Here is a 22,443-nt window from a genome sequence, read left to right as displayed (position 1 = left end):
ACACAAAACAATAAGGGAAGACAAATTATTTAGCAGATGGTTCGGGAGAAATCAATTCCCATGTGGAAAGCTATAAAGAATCAATTCACAAAAGAAGTATCACAGATGTCTAAAAAGCATTTGAAGGGGTAGCACCTGGGTGGCTCAGTCGGTTAAACACCGACTTCAGCTCAGGTCATGATCTCGTGGTTCATGAGTTCGAGCCCCACATCAGGCTCTGTACTGACAGCTCAGAGTCTGGAGCCTGCTTGGGATTCTGGGTCTCCCTCTCTCTCTGCTCTCCCCCACTGCCCTCCCCGCTCATGCTCTCTCTCTGTCTCAAAAATAAATAAAACATTAAAAAAATTTTTTTAATAAAAAAATAAAAAGCCTTTGAAGGAATGCTTGAACTTGCCAATAATCAGAGAAGTTAGATTAAAAGAATGAGATACTGGGGCGCCTGGGTGGCTCAGTCGGTTGAGCGTCAGACTTCGGCTCAGGTCATGATCTCGCAGGCCCCATGTCAGGCTCTGTGCTGACAGCTCAGAGCCTGGAGCCTGCTTCAGATTCTGTCTCCCTCTCTCTCTCTCTGCCCCTCCCCCACTCACACACTGTCTCTTTTATATTTAATAAAAATAAAAACATGAAACAATGAGATACTAAGGGGTAACTTTTGTAGTTCTCAGAAAGCAAAAACAGCTGGTGAGAGTATAAACTGGAACTGCCATTCTAGAAAGAACCTGCCAACATTTAGCAAAACTCAACGTTTATTTTTCTGACCCAATGAATTCAATCCTATGTATAAATCCCAAAGAAGTCCATAAGTGTGCCTGGACAATAATGTCTCCCATGACATTGTTTATAGTTGCAAGCAGTCGGAGACAAGCTAGTTTTTGATCACTAGGGTAACGAATAAGTTACGTGCAAGAAATACACGCTACGGCATAATGTGCGGTAATAAGCGAAAAGGCAAGAATAAATCTCAAAAGATACATGGCAAGCGAGAAACAAAATGAAAGTTATAATGCAATTCCATGGACGTATGGATAAAAAGAATACATCACATGCGTACACAGAACCACACTACATAGTTTGCAAGAGCACAAATTCAGGGACGCATTAGAATGGTCTTCTACCAAGAGTACCCTGGTGAGAAGACAGGCAAGAAAATACAAACCTCCAGGCAAGAAGGGATTTAAAGCAGGGACTGAGGTGCACTCAAAATCGTTGGAAGGGCTGGAGGCGTGAGGGGCAGGGACAACCACCCCTGGTTCCCTAGTTCACTACCAGACTTCAAAAAACAAGAAGTTGATACAGTCACCCTTAAGGACTAAGGAAGTGCCACCAAGGGTTACGACTGCATTAGCACTGAGGCAGGTGATTTATGGGAGAAGCCCTGAGGTTGCTGCAAGATCTCAGATCTGCCAAAGCCCACACATCTGCTACAACAAGGAAGGAAAAATAATGTGTTCCTAATTCGAACGAGGGCATCTCTCACCAGTGAAATGTAAACTAGAACCTTCTGACCGTGGAATCTGGAACACGTGAGCTTCTAGCTTAGCGATGCAGGGAGCACTTAGAAGGGCAGAGGAAAGTTGCTGAACAACAGACATTCTTCTGGCTGCCCGGGACCCATTCGCACCCTTCTGTATTTAACTTCCAAACAACAATAGTATGAGATTCACACTCTCTGCCTCATGTGATGCTATTACCCCTCATACAAATAAAGAGGCCTTCACCCTTTCCACAAAGAGGTTTCCAAGTCTACCATCATCATTGCAACCATTGTCTAGTTCAACCACAATCCTTCTATCGTTGAGTCAATCTAAAGACATGTACTTAATCACCAACAGCATACCTTACATAAAATAGTAGGGGAAAGGAAGAGGGAAGGTGGAAATTCCATACTGCTTAACATAGACAAAGACATACACCTAAGAAAATACAAATAGCTGCTACAGTCATCATGTCTAAAACCGATCCCAGGACTATAGTTGGTATTTTAACTCATATTCCAGTACCTATTCCATGATCTCTTTGTCCTTCAATAACCACTTCTGCTGGCCGTAGCTCTTGATCTAGTATAGTGAGCCAACACTCTATTCCTGAAGGGCCGGAACCCTTGGTGGCCCTGTCTGTGTTGGGTTACTATCGTCTTCCATTACATTTTTCACTGGCAAGAAAGTACCAGCAGGCACCCCTAATTCCCCCAATCCACATATAAGCTTTCTGACTCTGTTTTAAAGTAGTAACCCTATTATATTGGAGGATTGGTAGCTTTAGACAACACAGGAACCCCCCTTCTGTGTCCCTTGGTTCGGTGACATGAGGAGAGCAAAGTGGAGAACCTTCCATTTCATTGTCATAAAAACTAAAGACAAGAAAAAAATATTGAAAGCAGCCACAGCTTTCCTGTTGGGAAAAAACAATTTGAACGACAGTTAACTTCATAACAGAAACCATATAAGTCAGCAATGAGTGGCTCAGTATCTTTCAAGAGCTGGAAAAAAAAAAAACTCTCAACACAGAATCTTATAACTAGTGACAATATCCTTCAGGAATTAGGGGAAATCAAGACATTCGCAGGTAAAGAAAAACTAAAAGATGTCCCCAGTAGACCTATCTTAAAAGAATATCTAAAGGACATTCTCTAAACATAAGGAACATGATAAAATAAGGAACTTTTGGAAGATCAAGAAGGAAGAACAATGTAAGAAAAAATATGGGTAGGGGAGACTTGGTGGCTCAGGCAGTTAAGCATCTGACGCTTGACTTCGGCTCAGGTCATGATCTCAGGGTCGTGGGATCCACCCCTGCATTGGACTCTGTGCTGACAGTGTAGAGTCTGCTTGGGATTCTCTCTCTCTCTGCCCCTTCCCTGCTCGTGGTCATTCTCTCTCTCTCTCTCTCTCTCTCTCTCTCTCTCTCTCTGTCTCCTCTCTCTATAAATAAATAAATAAATAAATAAATAAATAAATAAATAAATAAATATTTAAAACAGAAGAGGGGCAGCTGGGTGGCTCAGTTTGTTAAGCATCCAATGCTTAACAGCTCAGGTCATGATCTCACTGTTCATGAGTTAGAGCCCCATGTAAGGCTCTGTGCTGAGAGCTCCTGCTTAAGATTCTGTGTCTCCCTCTCTCTCTGCCCCTCCCCCACTTGTGCTCTGTCTCTCTGTCTCTCTCTCTTTCTTAAGAATAAATACACATTTAAAAAAATTAAAATAGGGGCGCCTGGGTGGCGCAGTCGGTTAAGCGTCCGACTTCAGCCAGGTCACGATCTCGCGGTCCGTGAGTTTGAGCCCCGCGTCAGGCTCTGGGCTGATGGCTCGGAGCCTGGAGCCTGTTTCCGATTCTGTGTCTCCCTCTCTCTCTGCCCCTCCCCCGTTCATGCTCTGTCTCTCTCTGTCCCAAAAATAAATAAAAAACGTTGAAAAAAAAAATTTTTTTTTAAATTAAAATAAATAAATAAGAAAAATATGGGTAAATTACTATAGGCTTTCCTCCTCCTCTTCCTCCTCATCCTGTATTTTCTGAATTATGTCTGATGATTGAAGTAAAGATTATAACACTGTCTGGTGTGGTTGTAAATATACATGTTTATATGTATGTAAATATATGTGGAGGAAAATTACTGAAGAAATGTCTTTCTTGGATGGGTGAGAATAAGGGATATCTAAAGACACGTAAAGTACTTCACTCAAACTGGTAGAATGATGACACCAGTAGATTGTAATGTCTCTTTGGAATATTGAGAAAAATATTTATAATCCATATTTGGTGTCAGGGGACCTGCCCCACACTTCATTCTAAGGATTCTAGGTCCATAAACGTGGTTAAGAATGGAAAGTGGATAAAGGGGGGCACCTGGGAGGCTCAGTCAGCTGAGCGTTCCATCCGACTTTTGATTTAAGCTCAGGTCATGGTGTCACAGTTCATGGGATCGAGCCCCCTGTTGGGTTCTGTGCTGACACACAGAAACCTGCTTGAGATTCTTGATTCTCTCTCTCCCTTGCTCTCTGCCCCTCCCCTGCATTTTCTCTCTCTCTCTCATTAAATAAATAAGCTTCAAAAAAGAAAGAAAGAAATTGGATAGGGCCATAACTCCCTACTATGGTGACTAAAATGAAGACCTAAAATATTTTCATTTATGTATAGCAAGTAAGATTTGTACAGCTTCCCTCCTATTGGTTCTTGGGGAAACAATCAATGAAAGATTACTGAGGGTCAAACCAATATTACTAACTTTAACCCTGCATCCCATACTGATAATCTGCTCACTTGGTTTCTGTTGGTTGAATGTTGGGTTTTGGTCTCTGCTGTTTGGGAAGAAGTGCATTTCAATGGCAGCACTTCCTGTCTTCATTCCCAACTTTCAAAGTCACTACAGAGCTTTCAAAGAAGGCAAGTGCTCCCCTCACCAATATATTTTGTTATGCCTTTCTGAAGGAAGTGTCCTTTGGAGTCTTTCCAATGACCCAGTAAAGAAAGAGGTAAGTGAATTTTGGCATCTCAATTTATTTTCTTTGGGACAGAGTTAAATCCAGGCTTCAACCTGTATCAATTAAGCTCTGCTGCATAAACAATATTTCACAAACCACACATTAAAACTGCAAACACTAGGGCTCCTGGGTGGCTTAAGCATCTGACTCTTAGTTTCGGCTCAGGTCGTGATCTTAGGGTCGTGAGATTGAGCCCTGTGTCCGGCTCCACCCTGGGCTTGGGATTCTCTCTCTCTCTCTCTCTCTCTCTCTCTCTCTCTCTGTCTCTCAAAATAAATAAATAAATAAACCTTTTAAAAGTTGCAAATACTATTTCTGTGATTCCCTGGGATTATTGGGCAGTTCTTTGGGTTTAAGGATGAATGATTTAGGATAACCTCATTCATATATCCAAAGATTTGCCTGAGATGGTTGAGACTTTTCTCCAGGTCTCCAAGTTATCACTCACCCACCAGTAGCTAGTAGCTACTAACCTAGCCTAGCCTAAGCTTGTTCAAACGGTGGCAAAATGGTTCCCACCAGCGGGAGAATGCAAATCCCAACATACATGCACTTTTTAAACCTCTGCTTTGATGTTTGCTAATGTCCCATAACCAGAGCAAGTTACATTTCAAGTCCAGATTCAAGAAGCGGACAAACAGTGAAGTTCTTTTGATGGTGAAGTCCCATTACAAAGGGATGGGTATACAGGAGTGGGAAGAACTATTGAGTAAATTTTGCAAACAAATCATTACAGAATCAACCAACAGAGAAAACTCAAGAGCCGTTCCCAGCTGCTGAAATGGACACACTGAACCCATAATCTTTTGATAATCCCCCCAAACCAATAACTTTAGCAGATTTCATGTTTGTTTCGATCTGTCTTGTAATGGGGGTGGGGGAGAGGGGTCAAGGAGCATCAGCCATCTCTTCCCCTTGTACTTATACTTGGACTTATCCCTCTGGGACAGGCTGGGCTCTGACCTGAGTTACAGGTCTATAGGTAATCAGGAGTGGCGGGAGCAGGTTTTGAGGAACACGAAGATCCACTTATAAGAGAATTGTTCCAGGCAGTTCCAGCAAGCTTGCAGACTTTTCCAGCAAGCCTAGCCTCCTCAGATAAGGGAAGAGCTGCTGGGAAGAGGGTGCCAGTTAGATGTGAGCTTTAAGGTAATCAGACCCGCCCACCCTTTCCCACATGTTCCCAATTCATTTTTTATGGTGTCTTCCTTTGCAAAGCAATGTCATAATTTTCACATGTGACACAGCAAAGCTGTGAATTCAACCTGCGATGTAATTCTATAAGATGCAGGATCAACACTGCGGACCTGACTTTTTTATACGTTGGCCCAGCAGCCACCACATCTAAGGGGTTCTTTTGGTTCAGTCATCCAAGCCCTCTGGTTCTTCGACTGTGATTTAATCAGATAATTTAAACTCTCTTTCACAGTCATAAGACATTGTCGCACCCCACAGTCCCTGTAGCCTTTATTTCCGTACTTAGAGTTGACTGCAACAGGCACTTGGTCACTCAATGTCTCGTCTTCAAAAGAAAATTTGTAGGCACCAACAGGCGATAATTTCAATAATGCTTTTGTTATTGCATGCCATGGATTATTAATATCCATGTCACTGGCAAGTAAGTCACCACCGCTTTCAAATATAACGAGGTCAAGTAACAAACCCCAGCTTCCCACATATAAATATACGTGCAGTCACTACCAGCACCAAACATTTTATCAGCCGAGATTCAGTCCCGGAAACACCAGCACGCAATGTATTTCAAGCAAGGATTTAATACAAGCAATCAAGTACGTAAAAATTGCTTCCATTGATGGAGGAGTAAAGGTCAGGGAAGGATGTTTCTGCCTCTCAGAGAACGAGGAGGTTTCTGTCAACCAGGTCGAAACCCGCAGGAACTCACTGTTGTGGCCGATGTGGTAAAATGTTGTAAAATCTCATCTGTCCAAATCCTGATGTCTGCACGCCGCAGACGGAGGAAAATCAATGACATCTACATCTATTCCGCCTCCCAAATCCTTTATGAGGATTTTGCATTGGCAAAACAGGAAGCAGAACTTTACTGTCAAGAGATTCCGAGAATTGTCGTTCCCAAGGATACTCGGGGAGAACATACAAGAAGGGTGGGATTTTGAGACTGAGTGGGAGTAGAAATTGAAAAAGAAGGCGAAAAATAAAATAAGATAAATTCAAACAAGAAAGAGGTCTTGTACAGATGATGGCAATGTGCTCTGAATTAAGGAATACTCTGCACCTGAGGTCCAATGGGGGGGAGAAATGAGGAAAAAGGAAGAAGGAAGCTCGTTCACCACATGTAGGTGGAGCTCTCTGGGAATTTCACGTGTATATTCATATCAAAGTAAAAAAAAAATGTATCTGCTTACTTCTTCCTTACTCAGAAGAAATTACTCAAAAGAAAAAGAACATATTGTGCACATTAAAATCCTTTTTAGTATTACGTATGAAAAAAAAGAGTTGACATTTTCAAAAGCGTATCCTGAGAATTTTGAGTATTCCACATTTGCAGATTTGTTTACTTTTCCCTTTAATTTGGTCATTTTGGAGGGCGCCTGGGTGGCTCAGTCGGTTGAGCGTCCACCTGGTGATTTCAGCTCAGGTTGTGATCTCACGATTTATGAGTTTGAGCCCTCTATCAGGCTCCACACTGACAGCTCGGAGTCTGCTTGGGATTCTCTCTCCCTCTCTCTCTGTCCTTCTCCTTTTCGCTCTCTCTCTCTCTCTCTCTCAAAATAAATAAACAAAATTTAATTTGGCCCTTCTTTGTTTTATGTATTTTGAGGCTATGTTATAAATTTTATGCAACTTAATAACTGTTCTGTATCCTTTGTGGATTGGCTTTCTTTTTAAGTTTATTTATTTATTTTGACAGAGAGAGACTGCACGCATGTGAGCGGGGGAGGGGTAGAGAGAGGGAGAGGAAGAGAGAATCACAAGCCTGCTCAGTGTTGTCAGCTCAGAGCCCAATAACAGGGCTCGATCCCACAAGCCCAGAGATCATGACCTGAGCAGAAATCAAGAGTCAGATGCTTAACCGACTGAGCCACCCAGGCACCCCTCTACCTTTCTTTTGGAGAAGTGTCCACAGCTCTCTTTTGAGAGATAAGCATAGCATATGCAATATGCCTCAGCAATTCCACTCCTAGATACATACCCAACAGAAACTTATTACAGATGTACACCAAGAGATAGGTACAAAAATGGTCATAACAACACTATCTGCAATAACTCAAAACTGGAAGTAACCCAAATGCCTATCAAGATTTAGACAAACTGGGGTAAATCTTACAAGAGAATACTATGCAGTTGTGAAAATGAACTGCTACACGTGGCAATGTGGGTAAATCACACAAACATGATGAAAAAAGCCAGAAGAAAGAGTACATACCAGATGACTGTGTGTGTGTGTGTGTGTGTGTGTGTGTGTGTGTGTGTGTATTTATATATATATATTTCAAAAGAAGCACAATTAACCCATGGTGTTAAAAGTCATGATCGTCGGGGCACCTGGGTGGCTCAGTCAGTTGAGTGCCCGACTTCAGCTCAGGTCACAATCCCTCAGTTCGTGAGTTCGAACCCCACATCGGGCTCCCTCCTGTCAGCGCATAGCCCACTTCAGATCCTCTTTCCCCTTCCCTCTGCCCCTCCCCCGCTTGCACTCTCTCTCAAAAATAAATAGAACATTAAAAATGATAAAAAATCAATAAAATTCATGATCGTGACCCCTTTTGAGAATGAAAGGTTGATAGTAAGTGGAAAGGGGCTGGTAATGTTCTACTTCTTGATCTGGACATTTGTTATATGGGTGTGTTGACTTTGTGAATATCATCAAGTTTTACAATTATGATTGTTGTACTTTTCTGAGTGCACAATCCCAAAATCCTATTAAATGTAAGATATGAAACATCAACTCAGTGGACTAATTTTAATTATTAAAAGTTACATTTATTTCAAACTGTGGAAAATGTTTATAACATACTCGTACATAAAAAAGAAGATACAAATTGCATCTGCATTACAACTACAATTATTGTATAGGTGGCTCAGTTGGTTAAGCGGCCGACTTTGGCTCAGATCATGATCTCACAGTTCATGAGTTTGAGCCCAGTGTCAGGCTTGTGCTGACAGCTCTGAGCCTGGAGACTGCTTCGGATTCTGTGTCTCCCTCTCTCTCTGCACAACCCCCCCCCCCCCGCCAGCTTGTACTCTGTCTCTCTCTCTCTCAAAAATAAATAAAACATTAAATACATATATATTACAATTATTGTATAAATAAGTACTAAGTGGAAAGTTTCGGAAGAAAATAAACCAAAATGATGAACGGTTATGTTATAGTGAAGACTCAATAGGAAATTTTTAAAACCATTTTCTTTAATGTCAATTCCATCTTTACAAAGTAGAGCACTTTTATAGGAAGACAAAAACAGTCAAATTTTGTAAACGTTGGCTTTTCATTTTCTTAACACCAGTAAAAATCTTAACCTTCTTCTGAGATTATCTTTGGAATAGAAAAAGCAAACAGCAGATGAGTATCAGAATCAACTGTTGCTTTCAAAGACTCCCAAGCTCCTACCACTGCATTTTATTTTTTACTATTTTTTTAAGTTTCTTTATTTATTTTGAGAGAGAGAGACAGTGGGAGGAACAGAGAGAGAGGGAGAGAGAGAATCCCATGCAGGCTCTGCACCGTCAGTGTGGAGCCAGATGTGGGGCTCAGACTCACAAACTGTGAGATCATGACCTGAGCCAAAATCAAGAGTCAGACGCTTAACCAACTGACCCACCCAGGTGACCCTTGATTACTTTTTTAAAAAAATTTTTTAACGTTTATTCATTTTTTAGAGAGACACAGCATGAGTGGGGGTGGAGCAGAGACAGACACACACACACTCTGAAGCAGGCTTCAGGCTCTGAGCTATCAGCACAGAGCCCGATGTGGGGCTCAAACCCACAAACCGCGAGATCATGACGTGAGCCAAAGTCAGCTGCTTTTTTAATGGACTGAGTCACCCAAGTGCCCCACCCTTGATTGTTTTTTTAAATGTTTATTTACTTATTTACAGAGAGGGTGTGTGAGCAGGGGAGGGGCAAAGAGAGAGGGAGAGAGAAAATCCCAAGCAGGCTCCATGCTGTCAGCACAGAGTCCAACGTGGGGCTTCATCTCATGAACCATGAGATCATGACCTGAGCTGAAACCAAGAGTCATATGCTTAACCAGCTGAGTCACCCAGGCTCCCCCTCCCTTTTGATTATTAACTGAGAATCTAAATTAGTCACTAATCTCAGTGAGCTTTTTTGTGTTGTGCGTCATTTGAAAATCTACTGGAAATGATGGAGCCTATCCCCAGAAAAATACAGATTCCTACGCACACGTCAAATTCGTAAACAATTTCCTTGAATTTATGAAACCCCTTGAGAGCCGAGGACACAGATCCATAGTCAGGAGGCAAAGTCCCCTGCCAACTGAGAACTGAATCCTTTAAGCATGGCAGAGTCCCCATATGTCTAGAGCCCTGAGGAGTTTCAAGAATCCAGCGTAAGAACAACCGCTCTGATCCAACCCCTCGCTTCACACACGAAAAACACGAAACTCTGACAGGCACGTGATCTGTGCACGGTCCCAAAGGTACTCAGCAGAAACACTGGAACAAGACCCTTGGATTGACATCTGATCATTATCAACTACCCCTCTTCTGCTACAGTAATACTTCTGGACTTCGTCTTCTTGGTCCATCAGCACAGCTGTTCCAGCTTACTTTAGATTATGATGACATCACAACTCTTCCCACCATTTTATTTGCAAAATGTCTGTATCTTTACATTTAAGGTCTGTTTCCTATAAGCACCATATGGCTGGTTGTGATCTTTAATCCAGCCTCGTATCTCTGTCTTTTAATAATGTCATTTAATGTATTTGCATTTAATATACCTACCAATGTGTTCGTACTTAAACTATCATTATTGTACTATCTGTTTTATAATGTCTCCCTTATTATATTTTCCTTTTACTCTCCTTTCTCGCCTTCTCTGAGACAAAGCTTCAAGGCTTTTTTGAACATTTCTGTTCCCCACTACTGGCTTGTGAATTATACATTCTTTTACCATTTCTTTTTAGTGGTCACCCTGAAGATCAGAACATCCATCCCTGACTTTGTAAAGTCTGACATAAATTAGAACTTTTCTTTCCCACAATAAAGCATGACGTAAAAACATTTTAAATTCCATTTATCTTCCTCTCTTTTGAGCTTCGTTGTCAAGTATTGTATCTACATATAGTTCATACCCACAAGACATTATTGTTACCTTTTATGAAAATAGTAGTTTATATTTTCACCATGTATTTATCCATTATATTGTTTTGTGTTTCTTTCTACAATTTTTTTTTTTTCCAATCCGGGATACTTTTCCTTCTGCCTGAAGAACTCACTGTGGTATTTTTTAGTATAGATATACAGCTAAGTTGTTTCTGTTTTTATAAAACGTGACTTTATTTTGCCTTCATCTTGAACATTTCCTCTGGGCGTAGAATTCTAGGTTGACAGTTATTTTCTTTCAAAATTAAATACACTACACCATTGTCTTCTGGCTTTGATTGTTTCTCTTGAGAAATGAGCTAGGTCTTATTTTCTCCTTTTGAAGATTCCTTTCAAGATTTCTGTAGTTGCTTTAAAGTTTGTTTGGGTTTGGGGCTTTTTCTTTTGTTTTGTTGGTTTTGTTGCTGTTGTTGTTGTCGTCGTCTTAGGTTTTTTTAAGTCTGACTATGATATGCCTAGGAGTGGATTCCTTTAAGCCAGTTTGGGATTTGTAGTGATTCTTAAATCTGTGGCTTGATGTCTTTTGACCGTCTGGAAAAATCGGTGGCTTTTAAGCTCTTCAAACATTTGTTCTGCGTCATTTGCTATCCCTTCTTTTTCTAAGGTTTGAATTACAGTGGATTTTTTCAAAAAATTTTCAAAAGTTACTCACAACATTATTGTCTGTATTATTTTCTCTGCTCTATTCTTAAATCTGTATGTGTTCTGCTGACCTATATTCTAGTTCATTAATTCTCTCTTCATCTGTATTTAATCCATTATTAGTTTGTTCCTTAATTTCAGATATTGTAGTTGTATTCTCAGATTGATATTTGTTACTTTTCTATAGATTACACTTAACTTCTAAGCTTTTACTCATGTATTCTTTTTTCTTGAACATACTAATCCCAATTCTATTACATGTCTGTATATGATCATTCCAACCTAGATACCCCGTCTATTAACTGATTCTCTCTCTCTCTCTCTCTCTCTCTCTCTCTCTCTCTCTCTCTCACACACACACACACACATATCATTAATCTATCTGGCAATTTCTTATTAAATACTGGGAGCAAATGGACTATCACTGCTCAAGTGGAGCCAGTGTATTAGAGAGTGAAAATTTTGCACAAAACTATACGAAAATCCCACGATTTTTAAAAAATATGGTGAACTTTCTGAGAGTCACTATTAATTTTAGAGCCAAATCCCCCAGAGGTGCATTTTCATTCTGCCTGCCCCACACGCCTCCACACAGGGCTGTTCCCATGCCACTGCCTCCAAGAAGTAGCCCAGATCACCAGCTGTGCGACTTTTTGCAAGGCGCGCAACCGTCCTGTGCCTCGATTTCCTCATCGGCAAAATGGAGACGACAGTGGTACTCACACCCCCAGACTGTTGCCTGCAACACTGCAAAGTGCCCGATATGGATTACCATTGTTTTCGCCATTAGTACAACTGATTTGTAGAATTACTGTGCTGAATATAATTAGCCTGTGAAATGATACATATGAGTGTGCTGGGTAAACGTCAAAGCATCTTCCATGTACAAGGCATCGTTATTTTTTTTAACGTTTATTTGTTTATTGTGAGAGACAGAGCGTGCGCACACACTAGCTCGTGCGTGCCCTTGAGTCAGAGAGGAGCAGGAAGACACCGAGAGAGAGAATCCCAAGCAGGCTTAGGCGGGCTCCATGCTGTCAGCGCAGAGCCTGACTTCGGGTTCCATCGCACAAACCCTGAGATCATGACCTGAGCCAAAATCAAGAGCCGGATACTTAAGTGACTGAGCCACCAGGCACCCCTCTAAGGCATCATTATTAACATAGTTGGCTCAATAACTATGCTACAGTCATAGGTCATAAAATGAACATGGAAGGAATATTTACCCTGTATGAAGCCCTGACAGTTGTTCTCTTTGGGGAATTAAAGAGAGCTGCCCCAACAGAATCCCAGGGGAAGAAAGCTGCCTGGAAGAAAGATGACCCCTAGATAAACAACCATAAACAGATTTCAGTATCATCATTAGGGCAACAAATCATCCTTCAAACCCACCAGCTGACAGCTCTGTGATCCAGTACTGATGGGAAAGTAAACCCTGCTGGGGTCAAATAATTGAGGGAAATATGGCCAGATTAGATGTCATCCGATGAGTTTACATTCTATAATAATTGAAACAGTCATCGGAGCTCTGACCCTGCCTTAATCCAGCTCTGCAATACTTAATATTTGTGGCTGCTCCTGGTGGCTCTCCCTCAGCCCTCGCTCCTGGCCCAGGATTTGTTGAAATAAACTGGATTTCCTGGGTGAGATTTGAAATAAATTAGCCACGTGACGGCCACCTTCCCACCAGGTGCCCACTGCGTTCTATGTACTGCGTGATTTAAGCGCTTAGAAGCACTTTTTAACAGCAACTCAGTTGCGCCAAAAGAACGAATCGTTCATCTGCTAGCCCCAACAACCAGGAGGAATCGATTAAATTACCAGACTGTGCCATGGGCCTTGTTTGCAACATGAGAGACAATTCTAGCATTTGAGTCAGAGCAAAAGAGGCAGCCCCGAGAAGGGCAGAGCCCAAGGCCGTCCCGTGGTTTGTTGTGGTCCACTTGGGCCGTCCGTCTCCCTGAGATCATACGGCAGCCGCTCCCCTCTGTCTGGTCGCCTGGATTCCTTCACGAAATTCCACTTCATATTTTCATATTTGTAAGTCCGCATAGCTGCTCCCCGCCATTCATTCTTGCCCTTTCCCCCATCTGTTTATATGAGGCAACCACATGAGAGGAAAAAATAAGACACCCTAGAAATTAATTCCATGAAGTAAGAATTTACTGTCTCTGCCTCCTAGGGGAGCACAAAAGAAGGGGAGAGATCATTCTGTAATTCACTCCTGAAAACGTGACAGCTGCTGGTTGTCTCAGGTCGGGGGGTGGGGCATCGCGTCTTATTTTCCAGGACCCAGAGTTTGTCTCTCTTCTTGATCTGTGCAGTGACGGTCTTCTTGAAAGACCAAGTTCATCAAGCATTCCATGGGAGTATCGGGCTGGGTGATTGACTCAGTGTGCTCACTGTCATTGAGGATAAGAAAATGTCGAAGTTTGAAGGGAGCTGAGATATTATCACATCCAACCACGATATTTTACAGATGAGGAAACAAAGGCCAGATGGATAATTGTTTGCCTCAGGCCGTGTATCAGGTATGTGGCATAGTCAAGACCAGAAGTCTCAAAATCTCTTCACTCCCCAGTCCGGAGAATATTCCCGGCAACGTGCCCCCTGAGTTCTGTGCATCCCTACCTTGTATTGAGTCCCCCATGGAGCTCAGACTCAGGAAAGCCCTGTCAGTGACAGAGAGGGCACTCTACAGGTGTAAATCCATATAAGCTTTCCAGATGACAGGAATATCCCCTGTGATTCCAGAAAAAAATTCACTTCAAAATATATGTTCTAAAGAATAAAGATGTTCATCAAGTTGTATGCAAAAATAGCTCAGCAATTAATAATATAGAATTCATATTATAGACAAGATCTCAAAATTATACATATGATACCAATCTTTCAATTATAGAGAAAGAGAGATTTGAAGGACACTACCAATTGGATCGTAAATAGGGTTTTCCTCTTTGTTGCTTTTTCTTTTTTTCTTTTCCCAGAGAAGATGAATTTATTTTTTCGATGCAAATATACCACCCTTCAAGGCATATAAGATAGTTATAATTTCTGAAAGTTGTATCTGCCAGCGAGAACCACAATCTTGTTGATTCATATGCCTCAATCCTTCAGCGCAGAGATTCAGTGCTTTATGCTTAAACGTGGCAGAAAAGGTGTCTCGAAAGAGGAACCACTATCAGCTCAGAAAAGAAGAGTTCCTTATTCATTCTGGGTTTATTGGGATGAAACAAGATGACTTCTCTTGTTTTGCATCAGACGCTAAATCTAAAATAATAATCTTAACAAATAGTCCAGTTCTGGTTTTCCTTTCTTATCCATAGTATCGCTCTGATGTGACAGAACATAAGGTTAATGGCCTGATGTAAACTAATGTTGCAGAAACATCACGTCTAATTTTTCACCTGAAATAAACAATATAAAATGTATTTTGGTGATCTGAAATTAAAGGTTGCAAGTCTTAAGGGCTCAGTTTTCCAAGAACGATCAATTAGAAGAAAAATATATCAAATACTGTATTTTTTTCATTCTTCTAAAACATAAGGTCTTTGTATAAATTAAAACAGTACTTAAGTCAAACACATATACAACACACTCATGAATTGCACTAGAAATCCTTAAAAAGTTTAGGGGCACCTACATGGCTCAGTCAGTTGAGCGTCCAACTTTGGCTCAGGTCATGATATCAGGGTTCTCAGGCCCCACGTCAGGCTCTGTGCTGACAGCTCAGAGCACAGAGCCTGCTCCAGATTCTGGGTCTCCCTTTCTCTCTACCCCTCCCCCACTCATGCTCTGTCTCTCTGTCTCTCGAAAGTAAATAAATGTTTTAAAAAATTTTTTTAAAGTCCTTAAAAAGTTTAAATGCTTAAACAAAAATAAAAGTAAATAAAAGTAAAAAATCAAAGCAAAAAATACTACAAACAAAAATAATCTATGACCCTATCACATTACAGTTCTAGATTTACAGTAACAAGTACAGCTAAAATGAACACTGAGGTCACTTGATGTAAGATGGTCCTTCCCTAGTTGCTTTGAACTTTTGGGGTTTTGGCTTTGCAATAAATGTGTAGTAAATATCTGTAGTGCCTTGTACATGATAAGTGGGTGGGGAGTAGGGATTCTGCAGCGTGTTTATTAACAAAACAATCTTTGTATCTGTGTGCTCCTGAAGTTTATATATTCGCAGATCAATATATTCCACAAGAGTTTTTCTTCCATCAGGTCCATATTTTTAGTAAGAATCTTTTCCAAATAGGAGCACACAGGTTGCTCTTCCATTGCAACACCGACAATGACCAAACGTCAGTGATGTTTTCCTGCCACTTGGCGTGAATGTCCCACGCGGAGATGGTTGACCAGACTACATAGATTCTGAAGAAAAGACAGCAACTCGGAGTTGGGAATATCAGAGTTGTCACTTGCTTTCTTTGCTAGGAAAGAAGAAATTGCATTTTTAAGGTCATTCTCAAGGAGAGGATGGTTTTGTGGCACAATTTTACACTCTGGGATTTGTAATATTTCCTCCACCAGCTTGCTGCGGACTCTTCTCAATGGAAGCATTTAAGTCTCCAGTCACAGTTCCAGATGTCAATCCAGTTCTGAAAGGAAAAGGAAAAGGAAAAGGTGTGGAGGGTGACTCGTGCAAGGCTCCTGAGGTCGATGACGATTGTAGGTCAATCATACGTTTGGATCCCTTATTTCCCAAAACCGGCCGATGCCGCTTTCCAATAGGAATCCAATTCTGCCGTTGAAACCTAATCATATTCATCAATTGCTGAGCTCCAGGTGACAACCTTGACCCCGGAAACTCCACGAGAGTTTGGACCCTCTGGAGGTCTAGCCTCGATCCTAAAAAACAAAAAATACTGCAAACAAAAATAATCTATGACCCTATCACCTTACAGTTCCAGATTTGCAGTAACGGGTACACTTTCAATGAACACTGAGGTCACTTGATGTATGTAAGATGATCCTCCCTTACTTGCTTTGAACTTTTGAAGGAGAGCTGGTTGAAGAATTTGCTGAAACCGGCCTCACGTGTACCATAACTTTAGTGATGAATACATATTGCTTTTCACCAACGGAGAGCAACTTTATTTTACAAGCGTGGCTGGGGGACTCCAATTTTCTATATTTTTTGTAGAAAATCATTTTGTGCTCACCCCGTTAGGGCCACATCTCAGGTAAAAGGAGCAGGGGTGTTCATCTTGGCTGTTCAGGCTTCTCTTCAAACTCACCAGATCTCGGCCCCAGGAAAGGTGGCATGCGGACGAGCCTGGGTGCGAGGAAGGCTCTGGGCCAGAGTTCCACCTGCAGCATCCCAGAAAGAGGCCAGCACGGGCGGCAGGTCAGTCCCTTGTCCTCAGGCCCGGTCTCCATTCTGCCGCCGCCAGCCCAGGCTAACCCCGGAAGCTCTCTTTGTGATTTTCTGAGTTTTTTTCCAAGTTGTATACACTGATTGTGTTTGTACTTTACTATTTTAATTGGGACAAACATTACTTAAAACAAACCAAATGTTTTAGTAAACACTTCTTCATCTTGTTCTTGAGCTACACCTCCACTGAGTGCTTCCTTGAAATCAATTTTCTGGTCCGTGAAGTGACTGGACCATCCCACCCCCCACCCCCCGCCCACCAAACTACCATCCCATTCTGATCCCCTCCCCTGGAGGCTACATCCCACTTCTTGTTCCTCCTGCAATATACATGCTCTCTGGTCTACTGAGCTCCTGCCACAAAGAGAATTCTCACTCTAAAAGCCAGTATTTTAGTCCTGAATTCCGGCACCCCAACGTTCCAGCATCTGATGTCAGACAGAACCATTGGGCCAGTTGCCCTGAGAACCACGCCGACATTGATTTGAATCATTCCTACACCTGGTGTCCCAGATATGTGCGGAAGTCTGGCCTTCTCTTGCCCTTGCTGGAATCCCTGCTCAAGGCCTCCTTCCTAGTTCCAACATCCTCTGGTGGCTTTTCAAATCCAGGGGTTGAGAACCCAGCAGGCTTTGAGTCTGTATCCACTGGAGCCATGATGTCTGGAATCAACTGAGGTTGAGGTTCTCCTATGGACAGCTCCCTGGAAGAGGTCCTCATCATCTAACACTCATAGCATGGCAGAAAGCAAGCAACAGTGTAAGGGCTTGTGTTTAAAGAAATATTTAGCAAGGGTGGTTGAGCTTTAGATGAATACATTCCATTTCACCATAGACACAAGCAAACCATGGGGGTCTTGTTGGACTTGGCACTTTATGGTTCCCAGAGATGGCACCATATTTCTAAAAGCTGTTTCCAAGGAATCTTCCAAGAAAGCAAGCTCAAGAAGAAAATCAGAGCTCTTAGGCAAGTTAGTTGCCCTTAAAACCCAGTTGTCTATAAAAAATATTTTTAAATAAAGTATTCCCTCCAGATTATAAGAGAGAACTCTTAAACATGGTTCATGTGACAGAGGCATGGGGGCGGGGCAGTGGAAAATGAGCATCCCTGACTTGCCTTGTGTGAAAGGAAACTATAGCTTTAGTTTTACCCATTAAAATCAGGTTAGCGTATAAATTTTTGGCAGGAAATTAAATGATGCAAACAGATGTAGATAGCAGCATCTTAATGCCCAAAGCAGTTTGTCTTTAAATATAAGAATACAATAAAATAGGGGGGAAAGTTCATTTCTGAGCATCTGTTTTTATCTCGAGAGGAACTATCGGAGACAAGAGGGTGAGATTGCTTTTGGAACCGTGTGAACATGAGTCAGGCATAGCAGGTATGAGGGGACAGCTCTGGGGCTCAAGGTCCAAGGGTCAGACCAAGAGGAGGGACAGTAACTCAGAAGGCTGTTTTGCCAGCCTGAGCAGCATGTGGCAGGACCCCGTTGCAAGCCTTTTACAATCCACTTCGTGGGTCCTGGGATATCTCCACCCAAGGCAGACCCACTCGGGGTCATTGACTGGGGCCTGGTGATTCCGTCACCGAATCCAATTTCCTTGGGGTATATTTGTTAGCACATTCTACAGCTTCAAGAAGTCACACAATACGGGGATAGAAAGGCACCTGGGGCCAAGAACAAGAATTGAATTTCCTATGAAAATAGCAAACTACAGGAACCTCTATTCCCTATAGTTCTTCCACGCAAGCCATACCCAAACCACATCCCAATGATGTAGGGGACGCAACTCTGGGATGGATTATGTGGTCAGTGAGTTGGAGGCTGTATGCAAATGCTTGATTGCAGAATAATAGGTAGACTATTACATCAGTTATCACTTCAAAAAAAAATATGTGATTTCTGTTTTGCATATAAAGGCACTGGTAAGATTCTATAAGGCTATACCAGTCTCATAACAGTGGCTACTTGTAAATGCATAAGCTCTAAGTGAAGTGTCTGAGGAGATATGCAAAGGCTTCCAGGATTAGATGAGATTAATTTTGAAGAATATGTAAGAAATGTAGGAATTACCAAAGCAAATAAGGAAAAGGTGGTATTCCAGTAAAGAGGTCAGCATTTCAGACTACCACCAGTAATTCAGTATAGCCTGAATATAAGGTGCATAGAAAGAGTTGATAAGAGATGAGATTGGAAAAGGAGGCAGGCTTCTGATCTTGATGCGTCTTGTATTTAATTCCAAATAATTTTCATTTTTTCCTATAGGCAATAGAGAGCCTATATTTGATTACCAGTAACAGAAGGATCATCCAAGGATGACTCAATAAGAACATCTATTTCATCATGTATTAGCTCTGTTGCCATGTGGACAGGGTGGAAAACAAGAGTGGATACAAGGCAGATACCCTGTTGGACAGGAGACATGAAGCCAGTGGTTTCTGAGATTGCATCTGATGAACCCCTAGGGCAGTGATGAGGGAAGGAGCCAGGTGGGGAGGGACTCCCATTTAGGGGGTGCTGACATGCTTGGCCAACTTGATTTGGAGTGAGAGCCAGAATTCATCCTTATATTGCCAAGAGCAGTTTGCAAGAGTAGACGAAAAAAAAAAACTAACCCAGGGTGGAAAAAAAAATCAGACCAGTAAGACTGGTGGAGAAGGAGCATGAGGGAACTTTCTGGAGTGATAGTAATACTCTATACCTTGATAGGGGGTTCGGTTACACAGGTGTATAAATGTGTCAAAATTGATTGAATGGTACACCCAGAGATTTGTGCCTTTCTGTGCAGAATTCACCCTCCACTTAAAAAAAAGACCCTAAACAAACACTGCATTCTAGTTAATGAACATATAGTAAAGCATTTAGGAGTAGAGTGAACTAATGAAATGTACTACTTTGAAATGTACCAAAATAGGAGGTAGATTTATGGATGGGTGGAGACATGGAGTGGTGGGTCCTTATGTGTAAACAAATACACCACAAGTGAATTGTATAATCTTGGTGGCACCAATTCACTGTAAGATTCTCTCAACCTATGTTTAGAAATTTTTCATCTAAAACATGGGAGGAGGTGGGAAACGACCTACAAGAAAATCTTTTCTCAGAGCCTTAATACCTACACATCCTTGGGTTCACATAGTCACAGCCCTGGCACAAGACAAATCTGATTATTTTGTAATTATATAGTGCCCCAATAATGGCACCCTGAATTTCCAGGAAAAACCTTTCGCTGGGTGGATGGGTAGACACTTTCTCCCAAACTCTGACCACAGTGTTTCAGACAGAACAGTTTGCATACATTAATCGATAGCTGTTACACAGTAGTCCTTCATCAAGCGCAAGAATTAAATTCTTCAAAGCCCCATGGGATGTGAATTGAAGAACTGAAGATTCTATTAGGAATATAGTGCCGGAAGATACAGGTTCCAAAAGAACCCAAAAATTAAAAAAAAAAAAAAAAAGTTCCTAAATATTTTTCACAGCAAAGTAACTACACAATTTAAATTTTTAAATGTTTCGCAGTAATCATTAGCACCACAAAATTAAATATTTGCCATCCCTTTCTCAAGGCCATGGTGTCCCCAGCTCCGCCCTATTAGCATTTCAGGTCACATCTTTCTTACGGGGGTGGGGGCTGTCCTGTGCACACCTGGCCAAATACCGGGACTTCTCACCTCAGTGGTGACAACCAAACATGTCTCCAGACATTCCCAAACATCCCCAGGGGAGAAACCGCCCCTGGCTGAGCTCCCGGGCACCACATCCTTGTCCTGGGCTGCTTTTCTCAGCATTTCAATGAGATGCCTGCAGATGTGTTTGCTTTGTTCTGAGTGAGTCCCATACCAACAGGCACATACCCCACATCGAGTCCTTCCCCTGACTGTCCAGTGCTGTCTGGTTTTATGGTTCCAGATTGTTCTGCCCGCTCCAGAAGAAACATGGGAACCTTGCAGCTTGAGACAGAAAAAGCTTTCACTAAACTTTATCTAAATAATGTGCTCAGCTCTCTGTTCTGATGCCTTTAACTCCCCACCTCCTTCTCCCCCCTACACACACACACACACACACACACACACACACACGCGGATGTAAAGACTCCCTTGCAGACTACATCATGCCAAAGTCCCCCTCCTGAGCCTCTCTCTCCTGCTCTGCCTCTGGCATGATGTCTCTTTTCTAGTCCCTAAAACAAGTCTCCTAACTTTTTCTAATTATCCCCAGCTTGAGTGACTCACAATTCTGGGTTTTCATCATTTCAGCAAGATGTGCAAAAGCAAACCTAGACATATGAGAACTTTGGGGAAAGAAATCGACGCTAAGGGGAAGGTGACCCAACATTCTGCATTCGATCTAAGGTTTATAGCTACCAAAGTTGGCGTGACTACTCATGCTGCCCGTGTGGGGGCACAGGGACCTTCCTGGGTTCTCCTTTGCCACCCTGTGCAGTGCATGGTCACTCCCAGTATTGGCAGGAGAATCCTAGGACTCCTGCTCTGACGTAGGAGGGGTTATAACTTTTTCAGGGGAGACTGCATCTTCAACAAGGATGTGACCGTGCAGGAAATTTCCCTTAAATGGCAACTTTGGGGTCCCTCTGGATGTTGCCCTAACCAGAAATGCCCTTTGGGTCTCCTCAGTGTCGAAGTGCCATGATGGCTTCCAGACCCCCTGTGCGGTATCTTCTGCCCAGACTCCAAGTGAGATGGTGTCACTGTTTGCTGGTAGGAGGAGTGAATCTTTTCCTAACCCTTCCGTCTCCCTCTCTAAGTCTCAATGCCCTGCTGGGTCTGGACTGACAAGATTCAGCTCCATTGACTTCTTAGAAACACGGGATAGAAACAGCCAAATTAGGGGCGCCTGGGTGGCTCAGTCGGTTGAGCGTCTGACTTCTCAGGTCATGATCTCGCAGTTCGTGAGTTCGAGCCCCGCGTGGGGTTCTGGGCCAACAGCTCAGAGCCTGCTGCTTTGGATTCTGTGTCTCCCTCTCTCTCTGTCCCTCCCGCCCCTCGCACTCTGTCTCTCTCTCAAAAATAAATAAACATTAAAAAAAAAAAAAAGAAAGAAAGAAAGAAATGCTCAAATCAGCCAGGCCCTCAGGGACAGGAAACAGTGACCTCCCACATCCTTGGAGAAGCACCTCTCTTGTCCACCGTCCATGTCACATGGCACTGCATCACCCAGACCCCAGTACCTGCCTCTTCCCCATCAGACTGCAAGCTCCGTGAGAGCTGGAATATAGATCGATCACCGCTGATCTCCCAGCCCTGATCACAGTACCTGGAACACAGCAGATGCTTGATAAGCACTTCATGAGTAGAAAGGAAGAGAAGCCCAGTTTCAAGCATGTCAGGATTTTACAATTCCCAAACTGCTGCCAGAAGAACCGGGCAAAGGGAGGTAAGAATGAGTTTGCACATTTGGTAAAAGAATTCGTGCTCTAAGAAAGAGGTTTACCCTAACTCATTTCCCGTCCTGGACAAAACTGACAAATCTTTCTGGTACTCTGACACTTGGTTTCTGGGCCTGTGTTTGTTTAACCACAGATCAATGAAAGTCGCGATGACTGGCTTCTCTCCACACCGTCCTCACAGCTTCTGGGAGTTCCAAGGCA

The 22,443-nt window shown here is 42.4% G+C and overlaps 1 long non-coding RNA gene and 1 pseudogene across 4 annotated transcripts in view; both read right to left on the bottom strand.

Moving 5' to 3' along the window:
- Positions 1–22,443, bottom strand: part of LOC131495495 (uncharacterized) — a 72,366-nt gene that overhangs the window by 31,566 nt on the left and 18,357 nt on the right. The gene's annotated exons all lie outside the window — the stretch shown is intronic.
- LOC131495494 (ATPase PAAT-like) lies at positions 15,355–17,045 on the bottom strand (annotated as a pseudogene).

This window comes from Neofelis nebulosa, chromosome 15 (genome assembly GCF_028018385.1).
Source record: "Neofelis nebulosa isolate mNeoNeb1 chromosome 15, mNeoNeb1.pri, whole genome shotgun sequence".
Taxonomy (NCBI): domain Eukaryota; kingdom Metazoa; phylum Chordata; class Mammalia; order Carnivora; family Felidae; genus Neofelis; species Neofelis nebulosa.
This window is presented reverse-complemented; position numbering and strand designations above follow the sequence as displayed.